At 42.3% G+C, this 18,330-nt stretch overlaps 1 protein-coding gene across 11 annotated transcripts in view; it reads left to right on the forward strand.

Moving 5' to 3' along the window:
- LOC128745160 (leucine-rich repeat flightless-interacting protein 2) overlaps positions 1–18,330 on the forward strand; it is a 134,248-nt gene that overhangs the window by 72,588 nt on the left and 43,330 nt on the right. Inside the window, exon 1 of one of the 11 annotated variants that reach the window (XM_053842167.1) lies at positions 9,352–9,429. The exons of 5 other annotated variants lie outside the window; for them this stretch is intronic. The gene's annotated coding sequence lies outside the window, so the exon portion shown is untranslated. 5 more of the 11 variants (XM_053842163.1, XM_053842164.1, XM_053842165.1 and 2 more) reach the window with 5 other exon arrangements.

Raw genomic sequence — 18,330 nt, forward strand, 5'->3', positions numbered from 1 at the left:
CATAAACTCTTTGCTGTGCGCACATACAACACTATTCTTCGATTCAGCCGGTAAGGATGGGCTGGACGGATAGCCATCCAGGCGGACGAAAGAAACGGGCTTGAAAAGCAAATCGTAAAATTGTGTAGCATTATGCGATGGAAATGATGTCATTTCGCGTCACTAAAGGTTGCGCGCTGCAGTCACCACCAGTCGACGACGTCTCTATCTTGCTTTCCAAGTACATCGTCGTTTCCATAGTCTGGAAGACGCTCTACTGACATAGGGGGAAACACGAGACAGAACCAAGCCTCGGAGAGTAATCCGTAGAAAACAAGTCCACGCAATGTTTAGCGACTGAATTGAAAAATACAACCAAAATTGAACGCACCAACAATTGAACTCCGCACACTTCTACTATTTATTGTTGTAGTAGAGTACCGGTTTCATTCACTTGTCGACCAATAAGCTTTTCTTAACTCGATTTGCTTCTCGTATAAATCCTCGAGCAGGAGTCACCCGGTAAAACTTACGGTGAAGACCGTTGCTCGAAACAGAACATCAAAATCAAAGAAAAATGTTGCTTCACCAGATCACCAGCAAGAGCAAGCCGGTGGCAGCGAGTGACCGGTTAAACCGTTTCGAGTGTCACATTACGTCATGTTCTTAGCTTTATTTCGGTTGTCAACATACAGCTGAGTACATGTGTTGTAGAGCATTTCAGTCATGTTATTTTATTCCGAGGTTGAAAAAATTTTTCATTAATTCACCTATTGGAGATATAAATTTAGCAAACATTTTCATTTTTGGAATAGAATTGAACTTTTTAACTTGTAAAGACTCCAACACTTATTATCACGACACAGCTATTGCCCCAACTTCCATAAGGACGAATCATCTGGCACTTTGGCCGGGCCTCTCTATTTCTGGCGACGGTGGAGTTCTTGAAGAGAACGGCTTTCACTGCACAGTGCACAGCCGTCCGGCATCCTTGCGACGTGGCAAACCCACCGAAGTTTCATTCGCTGGGTGAACGATAGGAATCTCTCCAAGTAGTGCCTACAATTCATGATCTGCCAAAAACAATCCGCAACACTTTACGTCCAAATACGGCATGTGAACGTATGTCTTCCATAAGCAAAATTACTGTCTCAAGTCCGTTGAAGATTACCGGTCTGATTAGCGTTTTGTGCATCGTCAGCTTTATGCGAAGGCCTATGCATTTTGATCGAAGCGTTTTGCGGGGGCAAAAGTAAGTTCGACTTCCAGCTTGAATACGTCGTTCAATTTCCTTACTCGTATTATTGTCGACGGTGACCAGAGATCCCAATTATACGAACTCATCAACCATTTCCAATTCATCGCCGTCAACAGTCCCTGTCCGTGGCAGGTGAACGTTGTATTCTCGGGAACCTCTTCCTACCATATATTTGGGTTTCGACGCAATGATTTGTAACTCAATCCTTCTAGCCTCTGTTTTTAGTCTGGCGTAGATTGCATCCGTTGTCCCAAGGTTTCTATTTAGTAATAATGTCTATCTAGTAATAATGAGATCTGCGAAGACTAGTCAGCCTCCCAGTTGGCCTCGAGGTAAGACGCTGATCTAATAAGCTGGGAGAGGCTGTTAGAGTCAAAAGGATCGTAGCACTGACCCCGCACTGTCCTGTATTCTAACAGCTGGTTGCGAAGTCTGTCGTATAAAAAATAGAAGGTCAAATTTCGATAACGGAATTAGCACCCAGGCTTTGCTTTTTGCGAAGGCTAGGAGTTGGCTACTCTTGCTGAAGATCATTCCTCTCGTTTAGATGCCCGCTCGCCGGATCACACCGTGTTGAATAACATACTGAACCGTCCATCCCCTCGCCTCAACCTGTGCGATTCGAAAGGAAATCGAAAGTGCCGCCGAAACACGCACGAAACATATCACTCATTCCAGGGTAGCTTTAATCAGTCGCGTCAGTTTGTCCAGAAACCCGTACTCGTGCATTACCTGCCATAGCAGTTCACGCTCGACTGTATCGTATGCTGCCCTGAAATCCACGAAAATATGATGCGTGGTCACGTTGTACTCTGGACATTTCTGGAGGATTTTGCGGAGAGTAAAAATTTGATGCGTAGCAGTACGGGTCCCCATAAAGTCCGCCTGGAACTGCCCTAGAAATTGTTTTGCTATTAGGGATAGATGACGTCTATTAGGGACAGATACGTCAAAATCAGGGAGAGCACTCTGTAGTCGGTGCTGACCACCGTAATGCAGCCCTTTTGGTAGATGGGACAATCCACAAATAAAAATATAATAAAGTGCACAAAAAACTCAAATAGCCAGAAATGTAACACAATTAAATGACATGAAAATGACACAGAAATTATTCAAAAATGAAACAGAGATAGCATAGCATAGCATAAACAACCGTACACACCATGGGTGGCTGATATGGTGTACTCGAAAGTACACCATACACCTGACCATGTCCTTACGATTGTAGAAATAGGTACGTTAGTTAAACACCTACTTTAAAAAGATGCGCAAAAACTCACGCAATCTTCATAGGTGTTCATGTACCCAGTAATATACGATATGAATATAATATAAATATATATAAAAGCGTAAAAATAAAATGAAATGAAACATATATGTGCAAAAATAGAACAATCTCACCAGCAATCCGTGGAATGAAATATAATTGCGTCATTTGAATTTCCATCAGTGTATCTAATATCCAATAATTAATTTAATTTTCCATTGTGATATCCATGTGCATTATTGAAACTTGTCACAACCAAAGTTTGCACTGTACAGTAGGAGATGCTAAACGATGAGCTAAAACGAAACAATTCATTAGAATAACATATTAGGCATACCTGGCCGTCTTCCCAAAATCGCAGCTTTGAAATCAGGCAGCCGGGAACCACCCAGCATCGCACCTCCTAGCTTAGCTACTCAATAAAGCATTACCGGGTATGGCCGCGTGGAGGTGCTAGGTAGAGGCTTTACTGTTCGCTTCTACGATTTAGTCAGGAATCCCCATGTTCGTGTGGGCGCGCTTCGCTTCACGCGCATCGATTCGCTGAATCTTACAGCCTCTCCCAGTTGAACCAGATTTAAACATACAAGAATTGGCTTGTTAGACCAGTGTCGTACCGAGACCAGTGCGCTGATATTATTCATCAAACCGGACGCGACCATGTCCTGTGCTTGTAAACGGCCTTCGCATTTTACCCCTTTCGTTCTCGTAGATTGTACCATTTCTACAGCTCTGTTTTTGAATATGAAACATCTGTTGTTCGATCAAAGCAGTATCCTCAAAACAAAGCCGCCAATTTTATTTCCAAGTTCACGAACGTTTTGGTAATTTATCTTTGATCCAATAGTCATGAGTCAAGAAGACTTCACTCACTGAAAACTTAAAGCAGGATAGGTTTCAGTAATGGTATTGGTATAAGTGAAGTCATATTTACCGGGAAAGGTGTCTAAGAAACCCTGGTCGAAGATTGGACTACTGTAAGAATTGACCAAACCTCGTGATTTTAGTCATGATTTTGAAATGCGGTCAGGCATTAATATTATTATTTTTTTTGAAACGATGGTTCTACAATTGATGGAGGGACGGTAGGGGAAAGTAATAAAAAATTTTTGGGAATGGAGGGGAAAGAGTGGAAAGTTGTCGTTGTGACTCCTACCTTTTGTCCAATGCTGGAAGGTGCATGGGTCGAACCAAGCTATAACCAAGAGATTATAACCGGATTTGAACCTACAACACCCGCCAGGTCGTGTGGCTCGCTGGTATCCGTGTACCTTTGAACCATAGAGGCGCTGGACAAAATGAGACTGCGCAACTCCCCCTTATTATTATAGCGACGTATCTGGTTGGGTTATTTTGAGACACAAATTGTGCCTCTTCCTCCGTCTACTGTAGAAACCCTCGACCGAGAAGTTTTAGTCTAACTTGTTTTTACTTTCAGGCATTGGCGGAACTAGCGCTCATTTCTAGGGGGGGCTATAGCCCCTGGCATTTTTTCGACCATTTTATTTCCTTGGCATATTAAAATTAAATATACATTGATGCATGGGAACTTTAAGTAGTGATGCATATAAAGTTATCTAACTATAGTTTTTTCTTAAATTTAAAAATCCAGCCTGATTTTTCTAGGGGGGGCTAAATGTTTCCTAGGGAGGGCTTAGCCCCCCCTGGCCCCCCCTTAGTTACGCCAATGCTTTCAGGACGACGACACTTTGCAGGCCTTTACGACTGCGTGTGACGTTGTTCGTCTGTCAGCGTGTTAGCCGCGATTCTCAGCGCGGGTTTTCGGAGAAAGGCTTCGGTCCTATGAAATTGACCAAACTCGTGTTTTTAGTCTTTGAGTGTGAAGTGCAATAGTGTGTGTTTACCTATTGTGGTGGTATGGTTCCTAACGAGGCCCCTAGGTTGGAGGCATCGTGAACCCATAATGGAGGCAACACATTAAACATTCAATTACTGCAATAAAAATTTATACAAACTGGCTCTACTTGTTTGCATGCATGATTTAAATTTCCTAAATTCATAAATATATAATATTAGAAAAAGGTAAAATTCAAAACTTATTTTAGCAGCTATGCAAAAATGAATTTTAATCAGAAAATCCGGAATATTTCTACAAATTTCATTTTACCATTAAGAGAAGAGACGATTATTTCAAGTAAACCTGTATAACGCAGGTCCAGATTAGATATACGTTATTTAGAAGCTTAATTACGTTTTATCTCATAAAAGGCGTATTTTATTCAAGTATCACCACTATTGGTGCTACCTCCACTTAGGGTACGCTTACTCTATCTGAAATTTTAATAGAAAAATCATTCGAGTAGAACTTGTATTTTCGGTCGATTGATATACCTATGTAGTTAGACGACAAAGCTAAAAAGATCTATCGACAAACCTCCAAGAAGTAGCGAATGCCAAAATGCAGAGATTTAGTTTCGCATAAAAGTGCTGTTAACCACTATCGGAGATGGTGGAATTCCGAGACAGGTACCGTTACAGTCCGATTTCGCGCGAAGGATTAGTTTTGATATTGACATTTCTTCCAAGTTCGGAGCACTGTTTTTCATCACAAATGAACATGTCGAGCGTGGGAAAAGTATCGTCACTTTCCATCTGGGCTAGAGATCTGCTATCAACGACCAACCGACCGACCTACCCGTTTAAAGGTGTAATTTTTCAACACGATTGAAAAAGTGTGTCATCTGCCGGCCTGCCTGCCGGTACATATAAACATCGTGCAACGGAAGTTGCAGGCGACGACGTTTTGCTGCTGCTGCTGCAACCTTTCCGCGGGGTGAAGAACGGGCATCGGAAACCGAACCGGTCCAAGGATGGTGGCTTCCAGTGGGTTGTTAATATAGACACAACCGTGTGCTGCCGCTGATTGAACTTAACTAAAAATAAAGACAACTTAGTACAGGCCTGTTACTAGGTAACAGGTTGTGCTACGTGCTCAGTAAAAGTGATTGGGCAGGTTTTGTGACAGATCGTATGGTAGCGTGTAATATTAGAAGTTGAGTGGATTTGTTGCGAAATTTTGAGAGAAACCTACATGCCTTATTAGTTTTCATAAAGGGGACAGAACCAATTAAAAATTTTGAAAGAATCACTATTTTTTCAGATTTAGATTTTATAGACGTTTTTGTTGATTTCGATTCTAAAGAGTGTCCCACATCAAATTGCATCACGAAAGAAACGCTGTAAAAATTGCCTAATTGACCGATTCTCCTCAAACTTTCAGATTATAAAATATTACCCGTTAGTAAGCTTTTGGCATATTTATTTCATTCAACTTCAATACCATGACCGTATGCTCGCACCTTACGCTTAAGGTCCACTCAAAAAGTTTTGTACAACATTCGCCTGCAACAAACAGAAGCGGAGGCAGCAAACCCGACTCTTCAAGGAAAAGAAGCGCCACCAAGAGGAGAAGGAGTGCGAAGAACTCGAACAGCTGTACCGCTTTCACGACACACGGAAGTTCTATCAGAAACTCAACGGATCTCGCAAAGGCTTCGTGCCGCGGGCCGAAATGTGCAGAGATAAAGATGGAGGTATCTTGACTGATGACCGTGCGGTGATCGAAAGGTGGAAGCAGCACTACGATGAACACCTGAATGGCGTGCAGGCGGAAGACCATGATAGCGGAGGAAGTGACCACATTGGTGCAGCAAGCGACGAAGATGTGCCACCCCCATCGATAAGGGAAGTTAAAGAAGCCATCCAGCGGCTGAAGAACAACAAAGCAGCGGGAAAGGATGGCATTGGAGCGGAACTTATTAAAATGGGCCCGGACAAGTTGGCCGGCTGTCTGCATCAATTGATTGTCAAGATTTGGGATACGGAACGACTACCGGAGGAGTGGAAAGACGGGGTTATCTGCCCTATCTATAAGAAAGGTGATAAGCTGGATTGTGAGAACTACCGAGCCATCACTATCCTGAATGCCGCCTACAAAGTGCTGTCCCAAGTCCTCTTTCATCGACTATCGCCAATAGCCAATAGATTTGTGGGAAGTTACCAGGCCGGCTTCATGGAGGGTCGGTCTACAACAGACCAAATCTTCACCCTGCGGCAGATCCTCCAGAAGTGCCGCGAATTCCGAGTCCCCACGCACCACCTGTTCATCGATTTCAAAGCCGCATATGATAGCGTAAACCGACAAGAGCTATGGAAAATTTTGGACGAAAACGGCTTTCCGGGTAAGCTTACTAGACTTATCATGGCTACGATGGATGGGATCCAGTGCTGTGTGAGAATCTCGGGTGGATTGTCGGACCCATTCGAATCTCGCAGGGGACTTCGACAAGGAGATGGTCTTTCCTGCCTGCTATTCAACATTGCGCTTGAAGGTGTTATAAGGCGAGCGGCGATCGAAATGCGGGGCACGATTTTCAACAAATCCATTTATCTGCTCAATTTATCTGCTTTGCTGACGACGTGGATGCTGTCGGCAGAACATTTGAGGCGGTGGAAGATCAGTACACCAGACTGAAACGCGAAGCAGAGAAGATTGGATTGCAGATAAATACGTCTAAAACGAAGTATATGCTGGCGGGCGGGACCGAGCGCGACAGGGCTCGCTTGGGCAGCACCGTGGTAATCGACGGGGATGAGTTCGAGGTAGTCGACGAGTTCGTATACCTTGGCTCGCTGGCAACAGAGGACAACAATACCAGCCGTGAGATTAAAAGACGTATTATCAGCGGAAGTCGGGCCTACTACGGACTCCACAAACACTTGCGGTCGAACAATCTGAGCCCCCGTACAAAGTGCACACTGTACAAAACGCTAATTAGACCGGTTGTCCTCTACGGGCACGAAACGTGGACATTGCTAGAAGAGGACCTACGAGCACTCGGAGTTTTCGAACGGCGGGTGCTAAGAACCATCTTTGGCGGAGTGCAAGAGAACGGTGTATGGAGGCGAAGAATGAACCACGAGCTCGCGCGTCTCTATGGCGAACCAAGTATTCAGAAAGTGGTTAAAGCTGGACGGATACGTTGGGCAGGACATGTTGCTAGAATGCCGGACAACTATCCTGCAAAAATGGTTTTCGCATCAAATCCGGTAGGAACAAGACGAAGAGGGGCACAGCGAGCGAGGTGGCAAGACCAGGTGGAGCGAGATCTGGCGAGCACTGGGTGCCCGCGGAACTGGAGATCAGTTGCCATGGACCGAAACAGATGGAGAAATTATACTGCGCAGGCCTTGTCATAGGACGTTAGGCCAATTAAGTAAGTAAGTAACATTCGCCTGCAACTTCTTCTGTACGGAAACGCACTTTTTCTTCATGTCTTCCTTAGATTCCTTCTCCTTGGGACGCTTCTGTAGTGCCTGCTTCATAATAGCTCAGCATTTTTCGATGGGTCTTAGTTCCGGTGCGTTGGAGAGATTCATGTCCTTGGGTACAAAAGTGATGCCGTTGGATTCGCCATGAAATCCTTTGAATAGTGGCACTAAGCTAGATCCAACCACAAGATCGCAGGGCCGTCGTGTTGCTTCAGCAGAAGAAGCAGACGCTTCTGTAGACACTCCTTGAAGTAGATCTGCCCGTTTACAGTCCCGGTAGTTACGGTTTAGTCCCGCTAGTTACGAACGGCGCATTATGTTTGCCACATGATGTATTTCTTGGCCAAATCATGTATTTCTTCGCAAACTTTGAAAGTTTCTGCTTCCTTATTTCCTCCAGAACATCAAACTTGTGCTGGACGGCGAAGAACAGTAGCCCCGGAAGCTGCCGGAAGTCCGCTTTGACATAAGTCTCATCATCCATCCATGGATTTTCCAGGTTCCTTTTCGGGTGACGACATTAATGTTCAATTTTCGAAAAACTAACAGCGATAAAAATACAGTGTAAACAGCACACTCTAAACTACTTCTACCTAAATTTTCAAGAGAAAATAGGTAGTTTCTACAGCATTTCTTCCTTGGTACAATTTGATGTGGGACACCCTTTACGTCCTCTTTTTTACGACCAATTTTTTGTGTCGTTTCCCCCCAATAGTGGAGATAAAACGAGACTTGAGTGTATTCAAAATCATGCAACAAAGAGACTAACGTGGTCCTACGTCACCCAAGCGGTCGTGACTTGTACACAACACATTGGATTTGTTGGATTCAATACGTAGAAGATGTTTCGATCGATTGGTTCAACAATATTGAAATCGATCCGGAAGTTGCTGAGTAATTAGCGCTCAAAACCTAACCACTTTTCGCAAACTTGACCTTCTGTTTTTATTTGACAGACTTTACAGCCAGCTGTTATAATAGAATAGGTAGGTAGGACTGGACAATTGCGAGGCAAGTGTTATGATCCTTTTGACGCTAACCAGCCTCTCCCAACTGAGATTCGAATTTGCGTCTTACCACGAGGCCGCCATTGATAATGAGCAGAATATTTATAGGCAATAAATGGATCCATGCGTTGAGATTATTTGTTTCGAATTCAACTTTCGCATTGCATATACCACACATGCCCATCGTGCCGTGGCGCCGGGCCAAACCTTTACGCCTTCTGCAGCATAGCTTGGGCATGGTTGAGCGCAAGCATAATATGTTAAACGTTCGTAGCCATTCAGCTCAGCGCAGCGATGAAGTAAGGTGAGACAATAGCGAGCAAGCAAGCAAGCAACCATCAGAGAGTGCTTGCTGCCTGCCATCGTCGTCACAAACGTAAAGCTCTCCGATTCCTACAGGCTGGCCCTGGCATGGCACGGTCTAGTGGATTGACAGCACACAGAGCTAAGTTTTTAGCTGCCCGTCCGTAAGTCGGTCGCTTGTTTCGGTTTAGTGTTTAGTCGTGTGAGAGATCGCGAGCGACGAGCCTACGAGCTACGTACGAGCAGAACAGCGTCGCGTCGGGTTGGTTGTGGTTCGACAGTGCTATCGCACCTTCCCTCAGTCGCTGTTTATTTTGCAAACGGTACGAACGTGTTAATTAAGTTGGCGTATTTGGCGCGCGGGTCTCCGGGGCGGTGACGACGACGACGACAACGGTGACGGTTGGATCAACAACCGAGATCCGGAAAGGCACACGGATTGTTTGAACCGGGTTGGTTGGCTGGTTGCGGTCGGCCGATACGATCGATGTGTGATCCATTTCTCGCGGGTTTCTAGTGCTGCACGAGTGCGGAGTTACGCCGTGATTTGCTGGATGGCGGGCATACTCAAATGAGGAAATCATAATTAGCTTGTCCGGGTGTCGTTAGCTGTTGGACGTGCGTTTTTTTTTTTGTCGTAATTGAAGAAATTGATTGTGCGAGTGTGTATATTTATGGGCGTCGTTAAGTGAGGGGTGGATGTAAAACAAACCGGCAACGGGCATACAAAGCGGGTGGTTTCAATTAGTGATAAAGGCGACCCTCAACCAGGCTCGAGTGTGGTATCGAGTTTGCCTAAAGCGAAGACTTGTCGAAAGGGTAATTACACCGTATGAGGGGTATTTGTGCACATTTTTGAAGCCCCTTCCAGTCGAGTGAATCTGGTGTAAACGAAGAGAATGCCTCTAGCTTGCTCCAAATATCGTGTTACGCCCGGCGTATCGAATTTCAGAAAAATAATTGTTTGTTTTTTTTCCTTCTTCGTTTACAAAATTATTTACATCATAGTTTAGTGGATGCGCAGTCTGTAGAAAGAACCGATTAAAGTGAAACTCGAGCCAGTAGCATTCCGAACGATGCCGCTGCTGTGCCTGCTAATGGTGGTGAAGCTGACTCTAGTCGTCGTCGTCGCGAACATATCGCGCAAATCTAATCGAGGTGCAAATGTTTACTTGCTTTAGTTGACATTCCAGCTCGTAAATATGTATAGTAGTGCTCCGGGCAAGATTCCATTTGGTAGGGAAGGAAATTAATATTGCGAGCAGCACAAGCAAGTTTACCGAGAGATCAGGGGATCCACAGCTGTTGACGTCGTGACGACAATCTAATCGTTTTCTAAACTTATTCACTAGCCGCCAGCGGCATTATTAATGGGAGTCTACAATGATACTGAAGTTTTCCGAGAGTTTAAAGGCGAACTTTGACTAAGTTTTGTTTTGTGAAGAAGAAAACGGACAAAACCATTCAAACCTTTAATTCGCTCGATGAATTTCTATTCCGAATTTTCATCAGCACTGGCGTGTCCAGGCTGGGGCACACTGGGGCACGTGTCCCACCTTCTATGAAAAATTTAGTGTTAACCAGATAATTTTTGTAACCCAGAAGTCCGCAGTTTTTAATTAAATCGACCTTTATTTTTGCAATAAGTACATTAATTGCGCAACAATAATTCCAGTTGCAAGTCCAATTTCAAGTTCAGTTATAAATATATTTTCAAATTTGGTTTTCAACCTAATCTAGGCGCTATTTCCATTTCAAATTGAGTTTTAATTTCATGCTCAATTAACACCGATTTCAACAGCTTCAAGTCTAGTTTCAAGCTCATTAAAAAATCCGTTTTTAAGTCCGAAAACTCCAAAGAAAAGTCGCAAAATTTTGTTATGTCGTCGCATGGAATTTTTTTAAATTTATTTTTTCATAAATTTTTTTATTGTTCTTGAGTTATAGCTGAAAAACTCGGTTTTCCTCAATATTTAGCTAATTCAAAATCAAAAATTCAAATCTCATGAACCAAACAACGTAGAACAAACAGTTCCTTTATTCCTTAAAAATTTAGTTCGCTGCAGAATAGTACAGGAAATTCCGCCAGGGGTTTCGCGAACCAAAAAAAGGTTGGGAACTGCAATCTTGACCAGGATTCTGCCGTGCTCTAAAATTTTTCTCAATTCTCGGTGTTTACTGGCAAAGCGCAGAAAGCGAATCGAACTGCTCTCTCCTCTCTCTCTCGCTATCGGATATTACCTGCTCCGACAAGTGACAAGATTTTGCTATTGCAGTGCTTTTCTGCTTTGATCTCACCCCGAGTGAGCCTCAGTTTTATCTGTTTCATCTTTCTTTTTCTGCCGGAGCACTCCACTGCCTGCTCTCCAGGTCACGGAGCATATCGTTTCAGTTCATATAACTGCCTGTCCTATATTCTCTTTGGGATACGGAGCAGGGAGTAATTAATATTTTGTCTCCAGTGTGCGAAGAAAATATTAGCTCTGCTTGTAGTTGTGCTCCCTTTGCGCAAGATGAGTGGTCGTTCATAAGAGAAAACGGTATTCAAGCATCACACAGTGGTCGGAAATTTAAAATTCTTGGCCAAAACCTCAAGATGGTGAGATTCCATGTTTTTCGGGCTGCTGATTTCAAAAATGAAAAATGTCTGCCTTAATTTCTTCTTTTGGAGACACTGCAGCCAGTTACCCTCATCCATTCGTTAATTTGCAGAATCTATAAAATGAATCTTAAGAGTTATTATTAATAATCTGTCATATTAAGAACGATCAGGTGCTGTTAGAATCAGTAGGATCATTGAACTAGCCCCGTAATTATCCCGTACTCGCAAAGTCTGTCGATAAAGAAGGGTAGTGTCTAAAGACGGTTATCCTCTAGGCTTTGCTCTGCACCATCAACGATTTATTTGTAAAGAACAGGATAATAGCAAAACACAAGTTAAGAACTAGCACAGGTTGTTTGGAGCATCAAAAGCTCATCTGTCCGATTTCGCCTATAAGTGCGCGTCAACACTAAATCTCCATTTTCTCATGGAGTTGCAAATAGTTGCAAAAAAGCTACACACCCTTCGAACCGTCGTAATCTGACGCTCACAAAAATATATAACATTCGACGGCACCTCGCGGCACAAAAAGTGAATGCCAATTTCATTGCGCGCGCTAATTGAAAAAAACTAGCATTTGCGAAGGAAACTTTAAGCATTGTAACAGTATATATATAACCAAAAAACTGAACTCGCATGTAACGCTAATGAAGTACATACCTTCAGAAACGTTATTCATTTTGGTTGATTGTTGTTTGATAATTTGGTAATGAACTACATGCGTTATTGCCAAGAGCCACAAAACGTATGCAAGCCGCACTAGCAAAGAGTCTCTCATACACCGACGTTTGACAGTACGCCAAACCACAAATCTACATTGTCGATAGTTGATATTACAGGATCTGATAAAATGACTTACTTTACGTGTAATTATATTAGTATATGTCATGAATGATAGCTTTCGATGTTGGAGGTTTTGGCCAGGTTTTTAAGGTTTCCAACCACTGTGCATCATTCGGAGGAAGAGCAAACGTTTGAACAGAAAACGAACGCTCTTGGGCGTTGTGAGAAGCAGGCTTCATTCTCGGTTTTTTGCTCAGTAGATGCTCATTTTACTGCAGCGCCTCAACGAAACAGAATTCGAAAAAGTAGTGTAAAGGGCAACTGTAGAGCTAAATATTATCTACATTACTGTTGAAAGAAGTATAGTTCTATCTTTTGTATTAACGGCGCTATGCGATTGCTACCCCGTTGGTAGCCAAAAGAGCTCTCTTTTTGCTACCAACGGGGTTGCAGCCCCATAGCGCCGTAAATACAAAAGATAGAACTATACTTTTTCCAACCGTAATGTAGACAATAATTAACTCTATACAGTAATGACCCGATTTTGTCACCCCCATGATGAATTTAGGGGTGACAAAAACGGGACAGTGACAAAATCGGGTATTTTTTCAATTTTATATTTTTTGCAGATAACTTAGAACGAACTACATATATTTCATTCTGATCACTTTTAGGACCTTTTGCACTTCCTTCTACCTCTCTGTGGACATTTGTCACCTGTGCTGTGAGGTCCCACAGGTATGAAAACACGCGTTTATTAATTGCGCCGAAATGGTTGATTATACTGGTTGACTATGTTCAGAGAAATGTCACAGCGTAAAAAGCTCTTTCTTATGGTATGAACGATTCTTTGATTAACCCCCCTAAAAGTAAGATAGAAAATTTATTTTTCTAGCAGTAAGAGGTAGAGCAAAACAATGTTCTACAAAACTTTTGAGAAGATTATTATAAAGAACTTTGCCAAAGAAAGTGACCTTCTAGCTATTATAGTTGTGGAGATAAGAAACAACTTTTGTGGAAACTCCACGAAAATCAACACAGTTCTTTTCACAGTGTGTGTTAAAACACATTGACATGTTTGAAAATGATTTTCAAACTAAGCTTTTGATAAATCAAAAGCGTGACAAAATTGGGTAAAAAACGTGACAAAATCGGGGGTGACAAAATCGGGTCAAAAACGTGACAAAATCGGGGGTGACAAAATCGGGGAGTGACAAAATCGGGGAGTGACAAAATCGGGTTACCACTGTAATTGCTTTTTACACTACTTTTTCGAATTCTGTTTCCTTGAGGCGCTGCAGTCAAATAAGCATCTACTGAGCAAAAAACTGAAAATGAAGCCTGGTGAGAAGCAGATTGCTCTGTCTTTGTATGCTGAAGAAGCCTTGTCTTAGCATATTCACAGATGGATTAGCGTTGGATTTAGTAGTAATTCGTCTCCCATTGCTTTCCAAAAATAGAAGCAAAACAGGGAACATGAGAAGCAAAAAAACACGAAAGGAAACGTGACAAAACCGGACAAACGAGATAGAAAAAGATAAAAAAACGAGAGAGAAAAAGAATAAAAGCAGGCATTAAAAAACGAATCCAAAAACATGACAGAATTGGAGAGAAAATAGCTCATAAATAGAGAAGATATGGAAATGTAGATAACGGGAGGGGATAAGAGGGAAAACGTGGAAAAAACGAAGAGACTGGACAGAACAAATTAAGAACGGAATAAAACAAATGAGAGAGCAGAAGAAGAAACCTTTTAGAAAAAGAAGAAAACTAGAAAGAAAATGAGGATAAACTAGAGAAAAATGGAGAAAAAATGAGACGAAGGAAAGAAGGAAGGAAGTAGGAAAAGAAAAGGAGAAAATACGGAAGCATAAAAACGGGACAGAAAGAGAAGAAAAGCAGGACCGCAAGAGAGGAACAACGGAACAGACGAAGAAATCAAAAACGGAATAAAACGAAAACGAAAATTGGAACCTGGAAACAAAACAAGGTGAAACGGGACAGAAAATGACAAAAACGAAACAGAAAAAAGGAAAAATGGGCCTGAAAACGAGGAAAAACGAAAGAAAAAGACGAAAAACGATAATCAAGGCTCAGGAAAAGGGCGAAAAACGTAACAGAAATAGAAAATAACAGACAGTGGATAGAAAAAAGGAGAAACGAGAGAGAAAAAGAGAGAAAACGAGTCAAAGAAGGGAATACAGAACAGAAAACAAAATGGAAAAGAAAAACGGCGAAAGAGCGAAAAGACAACCGATAGAGAAAATTAGGAAAATATGAACAAGAGGTCAACCGGGATGTAAAAGGATAAGATACATAGGACAATAAACGGGAAAATGGGATATAAAAATAAAAAAAAGTAGAAGAGTGTGTATCAAGACGTAGGACTGCGAATTTATACAACCATCGGTACAGTTCCTCTCACATAAAGGAATTAAATTTTTCTTCTGCCTATCAATAAAGCAAAAAGTACACTTTTACTGTAAACCCAGCGGGGGAGAAAAGATGTCAATCACTAAGCATTTACATTTTCTAAACTCGCTAAGTGCACGAATAAGGCGATGCATCTAGCGAATTTTATTTTATAACTAGCTGACCCGACAAACTTCGTATTGCCACAAATTAACCTGTGTTGTACATAAATCATGAATCTCGGATGATCTTTGTCACTATCTCGAGTTTTGCAAGCCCCCCAGTGGGCGGCGCTTCCGACGGCGGGTCACCGGCAACACTCGCGACCGGCTCGTCCTGAATGATCTAGTGTTACTATAGATAGTTTTTGTGGTCTTGTTATTGATTAATGTTTTATGGAAGAGTCTCGAATTTCTCGAGTTGGATTAGTTTTTGAGTTTCGCAAAAATTTCTGTTTTATTTGTATGAGAGTCCATATCCCCCTACCACAGGGGTGAGAGGTCTCTAACTATCATAAAATAAATTCAAGACTCAAAAATCTCCTACATGCTAAATTTGGTTCCATTTGCTTGATTAGTTCTCGAGTTATGAGGAAATTTGTATTTCGTTTGTATAGGACCCCCCCTCCTAAAGTGGGGAGGGGTCCCAATTCATCATTGAAAAAAAAAATTGTCTCCAAAAACACATACATGCCAAATTTGGTTCAATTCGCTTGATTAGTTCTCGAGTTATGAGGAAATTTGTATTTCATTTGTACAGGAGCCCCTCCTCTTAAAGTGGGGAGGGCTCCTAATTCACCATAGAAAATTTTCTTGCTCTCGAAAACCTTCACATGCCAAATTTGGTTCCATTTGCTTGATTAGTTCTCGAGTTATGAGGAAATTTGTATTTCATTTGTATTGGAGCCCCCCTCCTAATGTGGGAAGAGGTCCTAATTCATCACAGAAAAAATTCTTGCCTCCAAAAACACCTACACGCCAAATTTGGTTCCATTTGCTTGATTAGTTCTCGAGTTATGAGGAAATTTGTATTTCGTTTGTATAGGACCCCCCCTCCTAAAGTGGGGAGGGGTCCCAATTCATCATTGAAAAAAAAAATTGTCTCCAAAAACACATACATGCCAAATTTGGTTCAATTCGCTTGATTAGTTCTCGAGTTATGAGGAAATTTGTATTTCATTTGTACAGGAGCCCCCCCTCTTAAAGTGAGGAGGGGTCCTAATTCAACATAGAAAATTTTCTTGCCCTCGAAAACCTTCACATGCCAAATTTGGTTCCATTTGCTTGATTAGTTCTCGAGTTATGAGGAAATTTGTATGGAAACCCCCCTCTTAAAGGGGAGAGGAGTTATGATTCCCCTTATAAAGAGGGGAGGGGTCTCAAATTACCCTAGAATAAATTCTTGTCACCGAAAACACCCACATGCCAAATTTGGTTCTATTTGCTTGATTAGTTCTCGAGTTATGCAGAAATTTGTGTTTCATTTGTATGGGAGCCCCCCCTCTTAGTGGGGGGAGGGGTCTCTAACCATCACTAAAACCTTTCCTGACCCCAAAAACCTCTACATGCAAATTTTCACGCCGATTGGTTCAGTAGTTTTTGATTCTATAAGGAACACAGGACAGACAGACAGAAATCCTTTTTTATAGGTATAGATTGCACGATGGTTGCCAATATTTGTTTTAAAAGGTAATGCGTCGTCGGACGTCAAACGGCGGCGCAACTAAAATTTGTGCAATTAGCGCAAGAGTGCTGTAATAGGTAGCAGGGAAACAGCCTTCACTTGATGTTTTTTCGAATCATTGTTCAAAAAGATCATACTATGCCATGGATTCGTAGATTTAATGTATTAGATATTGGAACCAAACCACTTGCTTCCCTCAAATCACGTAGATCTCAGTAGTGTTCGACATCGGAACGAAAATTGAAGTCCGGGTTCCGGTCCGGTTAAAAGGCGGCACGCACTTTGTTATTCCGACTGTAAAGACTAATAATCCGGTCCGATTCGGCTCTGTTCAGGTTCCGGAACCGGAACAGAGCCAAATCGGACCGGAATAAAGTCGGAATAACGAATTTTGTGCCGATTTATACCGGACACCCGGACCTCAATTTTCGTTCCGATGTCGAACACTAGATCTCAGTTTCAGGACGACGAAAATGTGCATTTGAAAGCAATTTAACAAAATCAAGAACAAAACTAGTGCTGGCCTGTTACCTTACAAAAATCAAATATTGTTTTTATTAATATTTTTTTTTTGAAACGATGATTCTACAATTGATGAAGGGACGGTAAGGGAAGGTAATGAAGAAGGATTTTTTTCGGGAATGAAGGGGAAGGGTGGAAAGCAAGGGGGGGAGGGGTAATAGGTAACTATGCTTAACAAGTTGTCGTTGTGACTCCTATCTTTTGTCCAATGCTGGAAGGTGCATGGGTCGAACCAAGCTGTAATCAGAGATTATAACCGGATTTGAACCCACATCACCTGCCAGGGCGTATCGCTCACTGGTACCCGTGTACCTTTGAACCACAGAGGCGCTGGACAAAAGAAGTCACCTAGCCGTCCTCACCTTTGTGCCATTTAGGTCTGAAGAAATGTAACGGAGAAAGGACGATATGTTACTACACTTTTCTCTACTGGACTTTCATATTGTTTTTAAATTCATGTTTTGAGACAAAATAAAACTGTTCATTCGCAACGCGTAAAATGCCAATAGAATACACAGGCTGACATACAAAACAAACATTGCATCACCAGCTGTATTGACACATTTGTGCCAGCAGCAGTCCTACACAAACACATTTCATTTGGTGTCGCAAGCTCAGCTCAGTAGCAAAGTCACACGGTCTTGAACATGTCCGATTCTTACCAGCAGGGTATACATAATAAGTATTGTGCGCACATCGAGAAGTATTGTTTTCTACCGCCGCCGCCGTTCTGTCCTTTCGAATTCCCCGGGCCGCGGTCGGTTCCATAGAGTACAGCGCAGCCAACCGTGTTTGGTCATCTGACATTTTACTCCATCCATTCAACCAACCGAGTCGGTTAGAGCTGTTAGGACGTCCATCTAGTTGCACAAGTTCACAGAAGCTGGTGTTTAAGACAAAACACAAATATTTTGCCTCTTTAAGTAATTTTACCATACACGTCTTCATCGTTTTTGTTCAAAAACACGCGAGTAGAATTCGATAATGAACTTCAGCCGAATAAATGGTCACTCTAGTAAAAGTATGCACACAAATGTCAGCTCTTGGCCACATGTCTGCCTGACTTTTTTTTACTTCGCAGAATTGTTTTCGCAAATTAAGGCAAAAACGACATTGACGCCCGTATTTTCATACCGTCCTCTCCATTCCGCTGGTCTCTAGCATATCAGAACAGCATACCTACATACATGCATCATCGGTTCAGCGGCTACGTCTGGTTTTC

This window comes from Sabethes cyaneus, chromosome 1 (assembly GCF_943734655.1).
Source record: "Sabethes cyaneus chromosome 1, idSabCyanKW18_F2, whole genome shotgun sequence".
NCBI lineage: Eukaryota > Metazoa > Arthropoda > Insecta > Diptera > Culicidae > Sabethes > Sabethes cyaneus.